At 42.8% G+C, this 15,439-nt stretch overlaps 1 protein-coding gene across 2 annotated transcripts in view; it reads right to left on the reverse strand.

The window, feature by feature from the left end:
- The window catches only part of Scrn1 (secernin 1), a 63,938-nt gene extending 54,830 nt beyond the window's left edge, over positions 1–9,108 (reverse strand). The window contains exon 1 of one of the 2 annotated variants that reach the window (XM_055611877.1): positions 8,853–9,108. The gene's annotated coding sequence lies outside the window, so the exon portion shown is untranslated. Of the gene's footprint in view, positions 1–139; positions 199–8,852 lie in introns of those variants that run through there. The other variant, XM_055611878.1, reaches the window with a different exon arrangement.
- Between the last annotated feature and the right edge of the window lie 6,331 nt (positions 9,109–15,439).

Below are 15,439 nucleotides of genomic sequence, written 5' to 3' on the forward strand. Positions count from 1 at the left end.
TGTGTGTGTGTGTGTGTGTGTGTGTGTGTGTGTGTGTGTGTGTGTGTGTTAACAGGGGTGGAAGCCAGAATGCACATTCAACCACTGAGTTGCATTCCCAGCCTCTTTCCCTCAAGCTTTAAAATATGTCTCTACTCACCAGACAGTGGTCCCATGTGGACAACAATACACATCAACTCTTCTTTCCCACTGCACAGGGGACACAATGCAGGATATCAGAAAGGTCTGGATCTCCTTCCATGGAGGGCTCCTTGACACCTGTCCTAGAAGACTCTGAGCCAGTAGGTCCACATGGAGACCACAGGAAGAACAATTTTAAACCAGATGAAGCCGGTTCAGCCAGTACCGACCAGTGTGTAACTGCTGAACAGAGGGGTTATTTAACCTCTCCATCTCAAATGATATTATTTTTTCCTCCTTTATCTGTTTTTTTGTTTGTCTGTTTTCTTTATTTTTCTATGCTTTGGAAAATTCAGCACTACAGAAGAGAATACAAAGAGCCTTCCCACCTTGGAGCAGCAAACAGCCTCAGGAATCATCATTGCTATTCTCTGGAAACTTTTATTTTAATCTGCATTCAGCAATATCATTAGGCCATATTCTCTGCCTGAGAGATGCAGGCTGATGAAGTCCATCCTTTGTGGCTAACAAGAGGTGGGTTTTTTTTAAACCTCCATTGATAAGATACAGCAGCACAAAGCTGGGATTTCACATCAACATCATGATGAAAAAGAATAATGAAAACAGACTATATATACATATATGTGTATATATGTCAATATATATGTCATATATATATATATGTCAATATATACACATATATATGAAGATGCGAAGAGAATCTGTTTAAAATAAAAATTAAAAAATACCCAAAAGCCTCAGGAAATCTAACTACCTGACCTAGCTGTAACTCCTGATTTAGAGGAACGGTGCACCTGAAAGCCTTGTACGTACAGCCACTTGCATAAGAATCAAGTAACACTTTTATGATATGAAACTGGCTATCTATATGTCATCAAAAGTTAGGAAACACATACGGGGAAAAGCTATTAAAATGAAATGAGTTAATACAGATATGAATATGACACCATTTAAATCCTTATATCTAAGAAGATGCTGAAAAATCCTAAGGGAAGGTAAAGGATGTGGAAGAGTGGTGTGAAGTGGTCCACAGCTCACATGGCTGTAGACAACCCTCTATGCATATTTTCTATGTTTCTATGCAATTTTCCAATTTTTCCACATGACTGTAAAATATGCATAACCACCAAGGTTTGAAATGAAACAGTTGCAACCAAAATAATTTGTCATTCAATTTGCTGCAGCTAATAGCTGTTGCCCTGGGATGGGACAGAGACTCTGACGGCAGCTGGTGGGCAATCAGGAGCATTGCTGCTCTTCCTGAGGACTCTGTTCAGTTCCCAGCACGCACAGAGGCTCACAAATGTCAGTAACTCCAGCTCTAGGCAATCCTTTGCCCTGCTCTAGTCTCTAATGACACTGCACAAGACATGCATACAGGCAAACATTCATACACAAAAAAAAACAAATAATGTTTTAATGGCTTCTGAAGTGAAGGGAAGAAGAGAAATAAACTTAATACAACCTTTTTTTTTTTTTTTTTTTTTTTTAATTTGGGAAGGAGTGGACAAACAACTTAGGTAAGATCCAGGCCAGAGAGATTGGGGAAATATGGTCAGATCAAGTTTATTGTAAGGAAGATGTTCTCTTATACACGGCAGGTTGGAAAGTAACTTCCCATCTTTCAAAGGGAATAGGGAAAGGATGGGAAATGAAGGGAAAGAGAGGGAGAGAATGGAAGATGTCAATGACATGGGTGAGAGATACAGTGTCAGGGTAACCACCTTCATATCTACATTAAGGCTGTTTTAGAAAGCCAGACAGACCCACATGCCAGATTCTGTGCTTGCATATATTAAGTTCTTCACATGTAATATGAGCCATGACATCAACTGTTGGGGGTTGGTCTGGTGCTATGTATTCAAATGCTGACTTCAGTACCCTGTCATGGGTATTGTTTTCATGTTAAATTATCTCCTGTAACCAAGTAATGACAAGGAGTGTTCCCCAATTGGCTGATTAAAAGTCCTATATCTGGGCAGGGTAGAAGAGGTAGGTGTGGCTAAGGTCTGAGGGCTTTGGTGACAGAATGAACAAAACAGGATGAGGAGGAAGGAAGGAGAGAGCCAGCATGGGTTAGCATGGGAGAAGCACATAGCTGGCATGGATGGAGGAAGCAGCCCAGATGAGAAAATATGCAAGTTTTTATAGAATTATGGGTGGGAAGTATCCTGGGAAGGGGCTAGAAGGTAAAGGTAGTCTAGAGGGTTAATATATCTGCCTGCCTTTTAAAATAAGGCTATTTTAAAACTTATCAGGTGTCTGTGTCTTCATTGATTATAGCAAGTTAGATAATACTGCCATAATAATTATAAAGATAATAATAAACATTATTAGATCCTACCTTTAAATTAACACAAACAGTCAACCTTGTACAGCCATATGCAGAGCATTTAAAATAAAAACCTATTAAGAAAAAGATTGCCCTGAGAACAGAGTCCCTGGAGCTAAAGAAGGAAAAGCGTGTTTGAAAGAGCAGAGGCCTGTGGTCATTTCCAAGAACCTGTTCCACTCGAAACACTGCAAGCAAGCATGAAGACCACCTCCAGGGCCCTTTCATCCCCTTCTGATCTCATTTCCAACACTGCTGTCACTGTGTCCACTAATTTGGCAGATTGCTTTGAATCATGACCTTCCTAGCCCACCATCTGTCTCTCTCTCCATCTAAACAATGCACTGTCTATTCTAATCTCTTGCCATTAATGTGATCTGAAATGTACCTGTAACTCTGTAAACTGGGGCTTTAACAGAACCCTACCTGTCATTATTAAAGTGGAAGCTCATAACTTACCTCTCAGTGTAAAGTGAATGGCTTACATATCCACTTTCTACTGAAAAAATAAAATAATATAATTACTGTATAAACACAAATCTTTATGGTGTGAAATGAGATTATTTTACAACCAGCAAAATGAAGTTTAAAACTTCTTGTGATTACACATTAGTGCTGGGGCTATTTGTCGGCCTTTACCATTAGCAATTTTTCCAATTGCTAATGTAACCTATATACTACATGTGTATATGTTAGCATTATGTGTATACAAATACATATGTGTACACACACATGCATATAAGTACAAGTATATATGATGGCAGATATGTACATAGATAGACACACAGACAGAAAGGGACCTGGGTGGATTAGAATGTAACTGAGAGTTGAGCATAAAGATGTAAGAGAAATAGAAACGTTAAATTTCATTCTATCTGGTCATGCGGTCTTAACCTTCTTCTATAGTGAGGTCATCTTCCTTTATTGGCATTTCGATTTTTTAAAATCTGATTACTTCAGTAAGTAAGAACACTTTAAGATATTCCATTAAATATTTCAGGTCACCAGGTCACAACTGAGTATAATCAAAAAGCACATGAGGGCCTCAAGAACATACATTACATTTTAATTAGGAATTTTCAGCCAGGTAAATCGCCAACGTGTATTTTGAGCATCTAACCACTCAGCTCAGGGGAAATGATGCTGAGGTGTTCTCAAGGTCTTTGTCTTCCGAAGAAAAGGTGTACTATGTGTGACCAGAGAGGAAGGTAGTAACCTAATTTCAATAATGACCGAATCCCTGCCTCACCACAGTGAGCAGAGGTACAGGGAGATTCAGGTTAAGAGTACAATCAGCAAGAACAGAGCAATCACCTCAAACTCCCTCTCCGAGGCTTGGGGAAGGGGGTTGGCGGGGGTGGGGAGACTGGGGAGGAAGCCATCTCAGCTATCATCTTGTCATTCTAACTGGAAGACTAAAAATTCCCACAGCCTGAGTTATGTTGGGGCGTGATGCAGGGGAATGGAGACAGGCAGATATGATTAACACATGATGACTTCTTACCTTCTTGGAATCTCACCTGCTACAGAGGGAATGGGAGCATGAGGCCTTGGTGATGCCACCAACAGGAACTTCAAAATCATGGCTAAGAGCCCCTGGCTCAGAGGATAAGAGGGAGGGAGGGAGGGAACAAAGGAGGGAGGGATGGAAGGAGAAAGGGAGGGAGGGAGGGAGAGATAGAGGGAGGGAAGGAAGGAGGGAGGTTAAAGTGTTAGGCTGTGCCTGACTGACCTCAGAGATGAACAAAATTGTAAGATTTTATGTGGACAGAGGAGAAGCTCTGAAGGGCAGAGTATGTCCCAGTTCTTTGCTATAAGCATCTTGTGTTACTCAGACCTATTAATCCTCCCTAAATGAATCTATGGATTCAATGTGGCATCAATCAACATGTAAATAGGGCTTTAAGAGAATGTGTGTCCAAAATGATCATGAGGGCATGAGGGCTCAGTGCTCGATGGTGGAGTTTGTTCCAATTCCAGCTCACCCCAAATTCTACAAAAAAAGGGGAGACCATGTGATATTGAACTATATTCTTATGGTATTAAGACGGTTTGACATTGACACAAAACAGAACACAATGGAGGGTCCTGCAATGCGGCCATACATGGTGATTCTTGAGGTCTGTTTGAAACTGAGGTAAAGGATGTGTTAGATGTTCTGATATCATTCACTCTGTGGGCTGTGAGAACAAAGAATAAATCTGCCCAGGCCCCCAACTTGCTTCTATCTAAAATAAATTACGAAAATTCAAGTTTTAAAACTGTTTTTGCAAAATCATAAAATTATGAAACACCTGATCTGGATGCATTTTTAAAACAACACTAAAGAAGGAAAAGCCTATCAAGTGTTCTCGTTTCACCTCGGTGGCTGTGACAAAAAAATACTCTGACAAAAGCAACTTTAAGAGGGAAAGGGTTTATATTCCACCTATAGTTCTAGGTTATAATCCATCACATGGGGAAGGGAAGGCAGGAACTTGAAGCAGGGAGTCACAGGTAGACCGCATGTATGCCTAGAACTCAGCTTAATTTTTCTACTCTTACATAGTTCAAACCCATGCCTAGGGAATGGTGCCACCCACAATGGGCTGGGTCTTCCCAGGCAAACCTAATCTAGACTATCCTTCATCAAGGCTCTCATCCCAGTTGATTCTAGGTTATGTCAAGTTGACTATTAAAACTAACCATCACAGAAAACAAGCAAAAAAAAAAAAAATACATAAATAAAATCAATAGGAAATGAGAAAATATTACAGACTTATTCACATGACAACACATTTAAGATATAATTCTGGGAAACACATTTGTAACATCCATCAAAGAAGTTAACTTTCCCAATGTATAAAGAATTTTTATCAATCAATAAGAAAAACCCACTTCTAAAAAGAAAATATGCAAAGTCTAGAAATACTAGATCAACAAACACAAGATATATACTAAAAAAAATATTCAACTGTACTCATAATTGAAGAACTATAACCAAAATAAGGGAACATTTTAATATAAAAGGTTACAAAGTTTTTAAAATTTGGTAATATTCAGTCTTGACAAGGGAGCGGGGACAGTAACTGAATAATTTTGTCAAATCTAATTTACTTAATTGTAATTTAAAACTAAAAAATATCACACCTTGGATATAACCATCAATCTACATACACTACAGTGTAAATTACTGTATTTACTTGACTATAGTTTCATTGGCTCCCACCACTATCCAGATCACTGGACTAAAGGAAAAAGTAGGCCCAGTGTTCAGTGCTGTGCTTGCAGCTTTCTGTCTATAAGCTCGTTTATTGTGCCACCATCCTCTGGTTGTACAATATGGGGACAAGAACAGGGAAGAATCAAGAGGCACCAGGCAAGATGGCAGAAACAGTCCTCTAAGTTAAAAGCGTAGGCCTTAGGTGCGGTCTGCATTACAGACTACAAACTTTAACCACAGCCTTGTAAGTAGTAGCGAGCACAAGAATGAAACAGTCAACATTCAAGACAATCAGCAAGAGCAGTCAACATGAAGTTGATACATTCTTGGTTTTGTTTTGTTTTGTTTGTTTGTTTTTTCAAAGCAGACAAAACAGGAAATGAGTTCCTTGTTCAAGGACGTAAGCCTGATTAGAGCAGAGGCAGTGCTGGAACCCAGGACACGAACTTGCAGTCAGGTCTCTTTCTGCACCGGGCTGCCTTCCCCTCTTGTGAACACAGCCACACCGGGATGGGCAGGTTAGATTTAGGACTACACAGGAGCATTGACAGTCCATCCTTGCTAACTACCATAACCGTCTGCCAATAGCCATCCCAGGGGCTCCAATGTTAAGGTCACTGTGTAGTCTGCTACTTTATTTCAAAAAGTCTCAAGGGCTGGGGCATAGCTCAGTGACAGTTTGTGATGGGCAAGCTGGACTTGTCAACTTGACATAAGCTGGTATCAGCTGGGAGAAAAGTCTCATGGAGGAATAAGGTTGGCCGGTTAGCTTATCTGTGGGGGGAGTGCCTTGATTAAATTAATTGACGTGAGATGATATTAGCCCAAGGTAGGTAGCACCATTCTCTACACAAGGGTCCCTCTATATACCTGGCTCCTGTCTACCCCACGGTTTCGGGCTTCTCCGTTCCCCATCTCCTGCTACCCTCTTCTCTGTGGTAACTGGCTGTGAAAGCAGAATGTCAGAATTTCCACCCCCTCGCCACCCTGTAGGACACTAACCCACACCGAGGCTCCAGTTCTGTTTTCGCAGACCTGAGGTCACTGATTTACAACTAAAATTCAACTTACAGAAAAACCCCAGCTTCAGAAGAGCTCTAGTGTTATTTTCAAACAGGCTTGTCATTTATCTCTGCACAAAAGGAGATGCCTAGCCCACTTCTGTTTCTTGGCAAGAGAAATTCATCTAAAAACTGTCCACCAACACAAAACAAGCTACCCAGTTTTTCAGAAGATGCATTTCTCACTTCAAAGGTCTGGTCACACCTAAAGTTGTGATTCTTATATAGGGATGCAGTGTCATCACTGAAAATGGTGAGCTGATGGTGGACACCATCCTGGGCAAGGTTGGTCTCCACAGGGGTGTGGGGAGGGGGAGGCATAGTCCCTTAAACACCTGAATTTTTAGTTTGTTACAGTTTGCGTTCCTTTGCTTACATGTTTAGGACAAACGTCCCCTTCAGGCTTTGAAAGGTGGTGTGTAACTCTGAACAGGAAAGCTACGGAAGTCCTTACAGTCGGCAGTGAGGCACGGCTTCAGCTGCCTGTTCACTGGGCAATTTAGCCTCTCTGCCGTTGGTGGCAAGCTTGCTCAGTATCCCTCAAGCTCTGCAGCCCCTAGCCCTCAGGAATCATCCTCCTGTTCATTATCCCCAAGTCACCTGCTTCCTCATGCACTTCCTCTTTCCTAAAAGACAAGATGGCTGGCAGCCCTGCAGTGAAAAGCCAAAGAAAAGCTGCTTTATCAGAAAAAAAAAAAAAAAAAAAAAAAAAAAAAAAAAAAATCCTGAAATGAGTCGCCTTTCAAGAATTGCAATCCTGGTTCCTGGGTGCTGCAGTGCCAAGTCAGCCCTCCAAGGGAAACTCGCCCTTTTGAATTCGTATGTGCAGTGTTCTCAGATAATTTTTACACTGTAAAGCCATCCTTTAAAAGAGCCACTTGTAGGTACAAATATGTAAGCTGTGCACAGTTGTAAGCAGCACAGCCGACTTTTAAATGAGCCTAAAAAAAAAATCGGAGTCACTTGGAGTTTCGGTTAGGTTTTTTATCAGCTTTCGACAAGTTAGGGGGAAGAGCTGCAGCTCCCCAAACTTCCCATTTGCCCCCCCCCTCCCCCCAGCACTGCAGCTTCGCTCAAATTTAACACGCTCAAAGAACACTCCAGGCCTATAACCAGAAAAGCCTTTCCTCCTGCTAATTCTCTCCGCAGCACAAGTCGGGGGCCGCCGCCGTTGCCCATGGTCTGCTAGGGTTCCGCCTGACCTGATTTTTCATGCTGCCATTTTGAATTAGCATAGGTTTCCTCAGCAAGTGATGCATCTTTTAGGCAGGCGTAAAGCACAGTACACACGCATACACACAACACACACCAGCAAGAGGCACTTAACAAGCTACAACTGCACAGGAAAAAAAAAAAAAAAACTATTTAACAGAACCCTACCGGGTCAGCTTGGGAGACAGAAAACAGCAAGTTGCCTTCAATGCAAACGTGTGTGATCACATTTTTATTCCTGAATTCTAAACGATTCTCTCGAGTGTCCCGCTCACCCCGCAGACCTCATTGTGGTTGCTAAATAATTATGCAGGGACAGAAAGATTAAAAAGCGAGGAGATGACGGTAAACCGAGACGGACTGCTAGTAAGGGTCCAGGCAGCTGCCATAACCGCACCCCCATCCAACGCAGGTGTGAGGCCTGGGGCGAAGCAAGGTCTGGTCCCAGCGCACTGGCCCTTTGGGGTGACTGCAGACCCCAGGACTCTGCCGGGGCAGCCCAGGACAGCGCCGCAGGGAAAGGAGCCAGGCTGTCTCTGTTAGCAGCGCCCGCCAGCCTGGAAGCACGGGAGCCGCCCGGAGAAGCTCGGGGACACTCCCCGGCCGTTACAACTCGGCGCCCGGGAAAAGCAGCCTGGGGGTTGTAAGGCCGAAGGAGGGTGCGGGAAGGGTGCGGGGTGGAGAGCAGGTGCACGTTCCGACCCGGCTGCAGGAGCTTCCTCCCCGAAGTCTTGAGTCACGCCCGGCCCTGGCCACCTCTCCTCTGCTCTCCCCTCCCCCGGCCCGCACTCGGGAGGGGAGGCGACCCGGCCTTAGAACCGCAATGGGAAATGTGGTGACTGCCCGGGGAGGGAAGGCGGCTGCCCGCCCGCGCCCCGCACTCCCCGCGTGGCCTAAGGCTCACCTGCCAAGCAGCGAGCTCCGCCGGCTCCTGCGGTGCTGATGCTGGACTGCCGAGCTGGGGGCGCTGCGGAGGTCGGGTTACAGCGCCCGCATCAGGGGCTGCGGCGGCAATAGCGCAGGCGACAGCCGACGCTCGGGTTCCCTAGACTCCCGGCTCTCCGGCCCCCTGCTAACAGCTGGCTGGGTCACGTGACCACAGGCCCACCCTCCGCCTCCCTGCGCTCAGAGCCCCAAGACCCGACTGTGTTAGACCGCTGAGGCCGCAGAGCCCGCCCCGCCAGGGAGAGGAGGGCACACAGAGCCCGCAGAGCAGCAGAGGGGGCGGGACTCAATCAGAAAGTGCTTCTCTCTTTTCTAGATTTTTATTTCTTGGTTGCAGTCCTCTCAAAGGGGAGAACTAGAGCTTTAAGGAGCCAGGTCCAGCTTCCTCCTGGCAGTTTTACTGACCCTAGTGTTTTGGTCGCTGGTCAGGGCCTTGGCGCCTGGGTAAGAATTCCCTGCAGAGATTTGCATTCTGCATCTGGTTGACTCACGTGTCTAAGTCGGTCCTTGATTTTAACGGATCTGCTCATGAGCCAGACTATTCACACTTTGTGGGCCAAGGTTACACAGCAAGTAACAAAGCTGAGATTCCACACCAGGGTTAATCAACTTTTGTGGGGGTGGGGAGAGGGTGATGTCCACCTCAAGGTTATTGAGAATGCGTCTGGGGCTGAGACCCAATCTATCTTGTATAGATTGATAAGAAAAGATCATAACAAACTTGGAAATGAAGGTAGTAGCACCCACCGGCAGGAGAACACTCGCAAGCATTTTCCAGTTATCAGATGAACACAAATCAAAGTGTTGCAGCCTCTGTGGGGGAGGAGGGGTTGGCAGTGTCTCTCAAAACAGGAACAGGTGTAGACTTTCACCTGATTCCACTTCTGGAATTTATCCCACAGAGGGAAGGACACGGGTATGACATGAGCAGGAGGTCTTCCGTGACCATGTTTTCCGTGCTAGCATCAATTCGAACTAAACTTCAGTGAGTTGGGACACACCCATCCCATCTTTAGGGAGACCGAGGTAGCAAGGGCCAGTTGGAGGCTAGCCAAGGCTACATAGTAAAAACTTGTCCTAAAACTAAATTAAAAGATGTAATAAAATTCGGCCTATAAATATCATGGAATGTTATCCAGAATATTTTAAAGATGAGATCAATGTCTGTGTCCTGAAACAAGACTTCCAACCTACACCAAGTGTAAGGCTAAAGTGGGGATAAGTTAGATGCAGCACTGTGTGTGTAGAAACTAATATATATATATATATATATATATATATATATATATATATGCGTGTATATACATACATACATAAATACATATATTTGCACTTTCCTTTGCAAATGCATAGACTACCTTGGAAAGAATCCTAAGAAAGTGTAACAGGAGATTACACAAGGGAGGAAAACTGGGTAACTGGCTGCTAAGAAAGGAGATTTTTACCATATCTCTTAAACTTGTGTGTACTTATAGCTCGTCAGGTGGGTGAGTGGGAGAAGGATGAGGTAATGAGAGTACATTCTGAGTACATTCTGTAGAATAGACCGTTGGTTCACAAACTTTTTTTTTCTTTTTTTTTTATTAATTACACTTTATTCATTTTGTATCCCCCCATGAGCCCCTCCCTCCTCCCCTGCCGACCCCACCCTCCCTCCCCTTTCTGCATGCATGCCACTCCCCAAGTCCACTGATAGGGGAGGTCCTCCTCTCCTTCTTTCTGATCTTAGTCTATCAGTTCTCATCAAAAGTGGCTGCATTGTCCTCTACTGTGGCCTGGTAAGGCTGCTCCCCCCTCAGGGGGAAGTGATCAACGAGCAGGCCAATCAGATTATGTCAGAGGCAGTCCCTCTTCCCATTACTATGGAGCCCACTTGGACACTGAACTGCCATGGGCTACACCTGTGCAGGGGTTCCAGGTCATCTCCACAAATAGTCCTTGGTTGGAGTATGAGTCTCTGGGAAGTTCCCTGTGTTCAAATTATCTTGTTCTGTTGCTCTGCTTGTGGAGTTCCCGTTCCCTCCAGCTCTTACTATTTCCCACTTCTTACATAAAATTCCATTCCATTCACTCTGGTTCACAAACTTTTTAATAAGGTGCCTTATTGTTTATTTACTCCAAACAAGGAACCCTAGCCTAGCAAATGTGGTTAATCAACTTAGAAACCTGACCGAGCTTAGCCTGGGGCTCCACCCATATCCACTGAAGTCAGTCTCCAGGGCTGAGTCCAAGAAACTCGCATTCTGTCAAACTTTCTGGTTTTCCTTGTGCATTAAAGTTTGGCAGCTGCAGTTTTAAATGTCTCCCTTATCTCCAGGGTTTGCATAAAGAAGCTTCTTCCATGGAGCTTGTAGCACTTATTAGGCATCAATAAGATATTTTTTTCTTGCCTTTGTACAGGACAGACTCTGCTGCCACTCAAGTCACACAAATAGAAACAAGGAACAGAACAGTCTGACAGAAACAGAAAACATCCAGAACTATCAGTTAGGGCTTTAATCACTGGCCTCTGTCAGTCATGGGGAGTCTAGCTGTGTGTAAATTACAAGGGTTCTGTGAGCTAGCCGACAAGGAAAAACTCTCTTAAATAACATACAACTGTTACATGGTCAATTATAGTCTATCCTGCATGCACAGAGGCTTGAGGGCCAGTAAATAGCAGTGCACTGTGTTTCTGCTTCATTCCACAGAAGCAGGTGAAGGTTTTTTTCTTCTCCAGAACCAAAAAGGGAGGTAGGGGTACAGTGGTGATTCTGGCCTTCATACATTGTCACAGGGGACAGTCATAAAATCCCCTTTAGAGAAAAGCCATGGGCGCACTTCTGGTTTTATTGATAAGCAGTGAAATGAAAAGAAATTATTTGGGAATAAACCTAACAATGTCTAACTTTTCCTACACTCTCTTCCCCACTATAAAAGTCTGGGAAAAATTTAAAGATAACTTAAATAAATGAATATTTTCATATATTAGGAAACTCAACTTAAGATGAAAAATTTCTCCAAAATCACCTAGATATTAAACTTAATGCCAGTCAACATTTTAAAAATAGAAACTGACAAGCAGATTCTGAAATTCATTGGGAAGTCTAAGGTGCCTTGAGCGCTCAAAACGGTTTTGAAAAAACCAGTTAGAAGACTTAAGCTCCCTTATTTTAAGACTCACAATAGAGCTACCCCGACCAAGAGGAAAGCAGTATTGACATAAGATAAATACGTGAAGTGATACCCAAATAGACCTGCATTTTTTTTTTTATTTTTTCACAACAGCAAAGTATCTCAGTGGGAATAATTTAATGGTGATTGAGCAACGGAATACTCATATCTAAAAACAAAAGGAGTTTTCCTCCCCGTTCACAGAAATGAAATGGGAGTGGATCAGGGTCTCAGGCATAAATCTAATGCTATGAATCTCTGCATTTCAAGGGCAGGAGAAAAAATTTGCCATCTTTATGGAGTATGGTTTAGAAAGAGAAATACTGCATCCATAGAGCTAAATAAAGTCCTGGACCTTCCAGCATAAAATTCAACACAAAATAAGTCACATGGTATATACTCACTAATATGTGATTTTAGTCATATAGTACAGGATAGACATAATACAAATGCACAGACCCCAAGGAGATAAGTCTGATGGGCATCTTAGGGTTCGTGTGGGCTCACTAGTTAGGAGAGTAGGGAATATCTCTGACATGAACTCTGTTGCCTGCTTTTTGATCACTTCCCCTGATGAGACTTTCTTACCAGGCCACAGGGGAGGAAGATTAACTTAGTCCTCATGTTAATAGATAAGCTGGGGTGTCTGTGTAGGGGGGTTCCCAGAATAGGGGAGAGGGGATATGGGAGGGAGGGTGGAACTGGGAGCAGAGAAGGGAGGGGCCCATGACTAAGATGTAAATTGAATTAATTAATAAAAAAGGAAAAAATAATAAATCATAAAACAAAGAGAAAACATACCAATCAACAAAAACAGACTAAAACTGAAAGAAAATATGAGGTTAGCATATAAGTACTTTAAAGCCATTATTAGAATATTATGAATGAATTTAGGAATTTAAAAGAGAACACATAATATGAAAGGAATAGGTGATATAAAAAGAATCAGACAGAATACTCACGTTTATTTGGATCCACAGATTTTTCCTGAGGACACAGAAACTGTCTATGTGTGCACATATTCATTGTATGTGCTATTTGGGAAGCATAAAGATTATAAACAGACAAGTACATTTGATCCAGTATACTCAGAAATGTTAACAAGTTTAAAGAATGGTCATAAATAAAGAGAACCCAAACCGACTATTTAAAACATGATCCCTCATGATTTGACCTTTTCTTATCAAAAAACAAACAAACAAACAAAACTGAACTAAGAACACTATGCTGATTTTCAGGGCTCTGAAATACAGGCAAGTTAGAAACACACTTAGTATAATGCATGGGGGGGGCGGTCCTTTCTTCTCAGTGCTTCCCTTATGTAAAAATAGAAGAGAGGAAAAAAATAGACCCATCACTGCTCAGCTCTCACGGGGATGAGCTAGATGATTAAGTGTGAAGGCAGCACTTAGGTGCAGGCAAGAAAGCCTCACAATTGCACTGTGAGTATGCTTAGGGGACTCAAAAGGAGCTGACAATGGAGCCAGGGAAAGACGAGAAAGATCTGCACCAGACAAGATTCATCAGCCACCCATCTTCATCCTATCACCACCATGCTTAGGAGGTTACCATAGTAACAGACCTTCAGGATGCCCTTAAGGCAATTTACAGAATTACGGTGCACACTAAATGCAGGAAACACAAAGTGTTTCTTGTTAAACTTTATTTTTAAATACATTTTGGATTTAAATGACCCATCAAGCCTTTTAGGTGTAAATTGCATTGGGCAATGCAACATGTTTTAAGTAATAGTTCATAATTTATGAGCAAATATAGCTTATAATGTAAGCAAAATACAGCTTATAAATACTCTGGACCTCGTTTTAAAAACACACCTACAACTGCTTCATCTTCAGTTGTATCAGTTTCTTTTTGTTGCTGTGACAAAACACTATGACCAAAGGCAATGTAAGGAAGACTTTATTTGACCTTGGCAGTTCAGAATGACAGTTCATAATGGCAGGAGGCATGACAGCGGATTTCTCAGGAAACTGAGGGATCACATCTTCCTCTACATGCAGGAAGCAGAGAGAGCAAAGAAGTGGAGTAAAGCCGTAAACTCTCAGAACCCACTCTCAGAAGCCCTGAGTAAGTAAAGTCCTGACTGAACGTGTATGGATGACATAGGCACAGCCATGACATGGACCAAGGCCTCCCACCCAGGGGACGTTGGCAAAGCCTCTCTCCATACGGGTCAGGCCCCTCCCTCTGGTCCACACACCTGTGTTCACCAGCCAGTGTGTAAACAAAAACTAGCAGCTTCAGTTTCTCCCTTCTGGATGTTTACAGCCTGAGATTGCTCTCCTACAGAAATCTCCTACCTAGAAAGCCATGCTGTATGCTGGCACACCCTCAGTGATGTACTGCCTCCAGCAAGGCCCCACCTACTAAAGGGTCCACAGACTCCCACACAGCGCCACCAGCTGGGGACCAAGGGTTAAAATGCGTGAACCTGCAGAAGTCGTCTTCAAACCACAGGAGTCATTCATGAGTTTAGCTGATCATGCAGATATTTTTAAGGGTTGTTGTTAAGACCTGGTCTCCCAGTGATCAAAACCCGGTTAAACTTCAAATCAGATTTGGAGTTTTACCCTCTTCTGCTGGCATATAATGTATGTATGCATATATGTGTGTGTATATATAGGCACTCTATAGAAAGAGAGTTTATACATAGGTGCTCTACCACTGAGCTACATCCTAGCCCCCATTTTTTTCATATTTCTATGTGTGGAAATGGTTCACCTTGTACCACGTGTAGTTTAAAATTTTGTTTTTACAATTCTAGTAATGCTAGAAACTATTTGCAAAGATTTATTTAATGTGTGTAAGTACCTTAACTTCATGTATATATGTGTACCACGTGTGTGCCTGATGCCCTTGAAGACTCGACGAGGGTTTCTGATCCCCTAGAACTGGAGAATTGCAGGTGGTTAGAATTGTCCATGTGAATTTCAGGATAAACTCCAGGTCCTATGGGAGAGCACTGAGCTTAACTGCTGACCCAGTGCCCCAACCCCTGAAACTATTTTTTAATACTTAAAGTGTACCAAGTGTTTTCCACTGTGAACGTCTTCTACCTGCAGTTTTTATAGGGCTCACTTTCAAAGTCACTTTGCTTGGGGATTACTATTGGGTATTTTCCAGACAACCAAACGGTTGGTATAAACTGCTGTAGGAATTTTGGCTTAACTAAAGGGACACTTATCCATTGCTATGCGTGATTAAACAATGACTCTCTTATTGAGAGAATTATGACATTTCTCCAACATTAGAAAAAGAATTGTTTGGGTACTCTTTCATTTTTCCAAAACAACAACAAAAACAAATACTAAAGAAAGGGGGAAAAGGTATAATTTATTTTTAATATCACGTTGGATGATTTGCCTGGCTGTC

Source organism: Psammomys obesus, unplaced genomic scaffold (assembly GCF_907164565.1).
Source record: "Psammomys obesus unplaced genomic scaffold, mPsaObe1.curated_primary_1811, whole genome shotgun sequence".
Taxonomy (NCBI): Eukaryota; Metazoa; Chordata; class Mammalia; order Rodentia; family Muridae; genus Psammomys; species Psammomys obesus.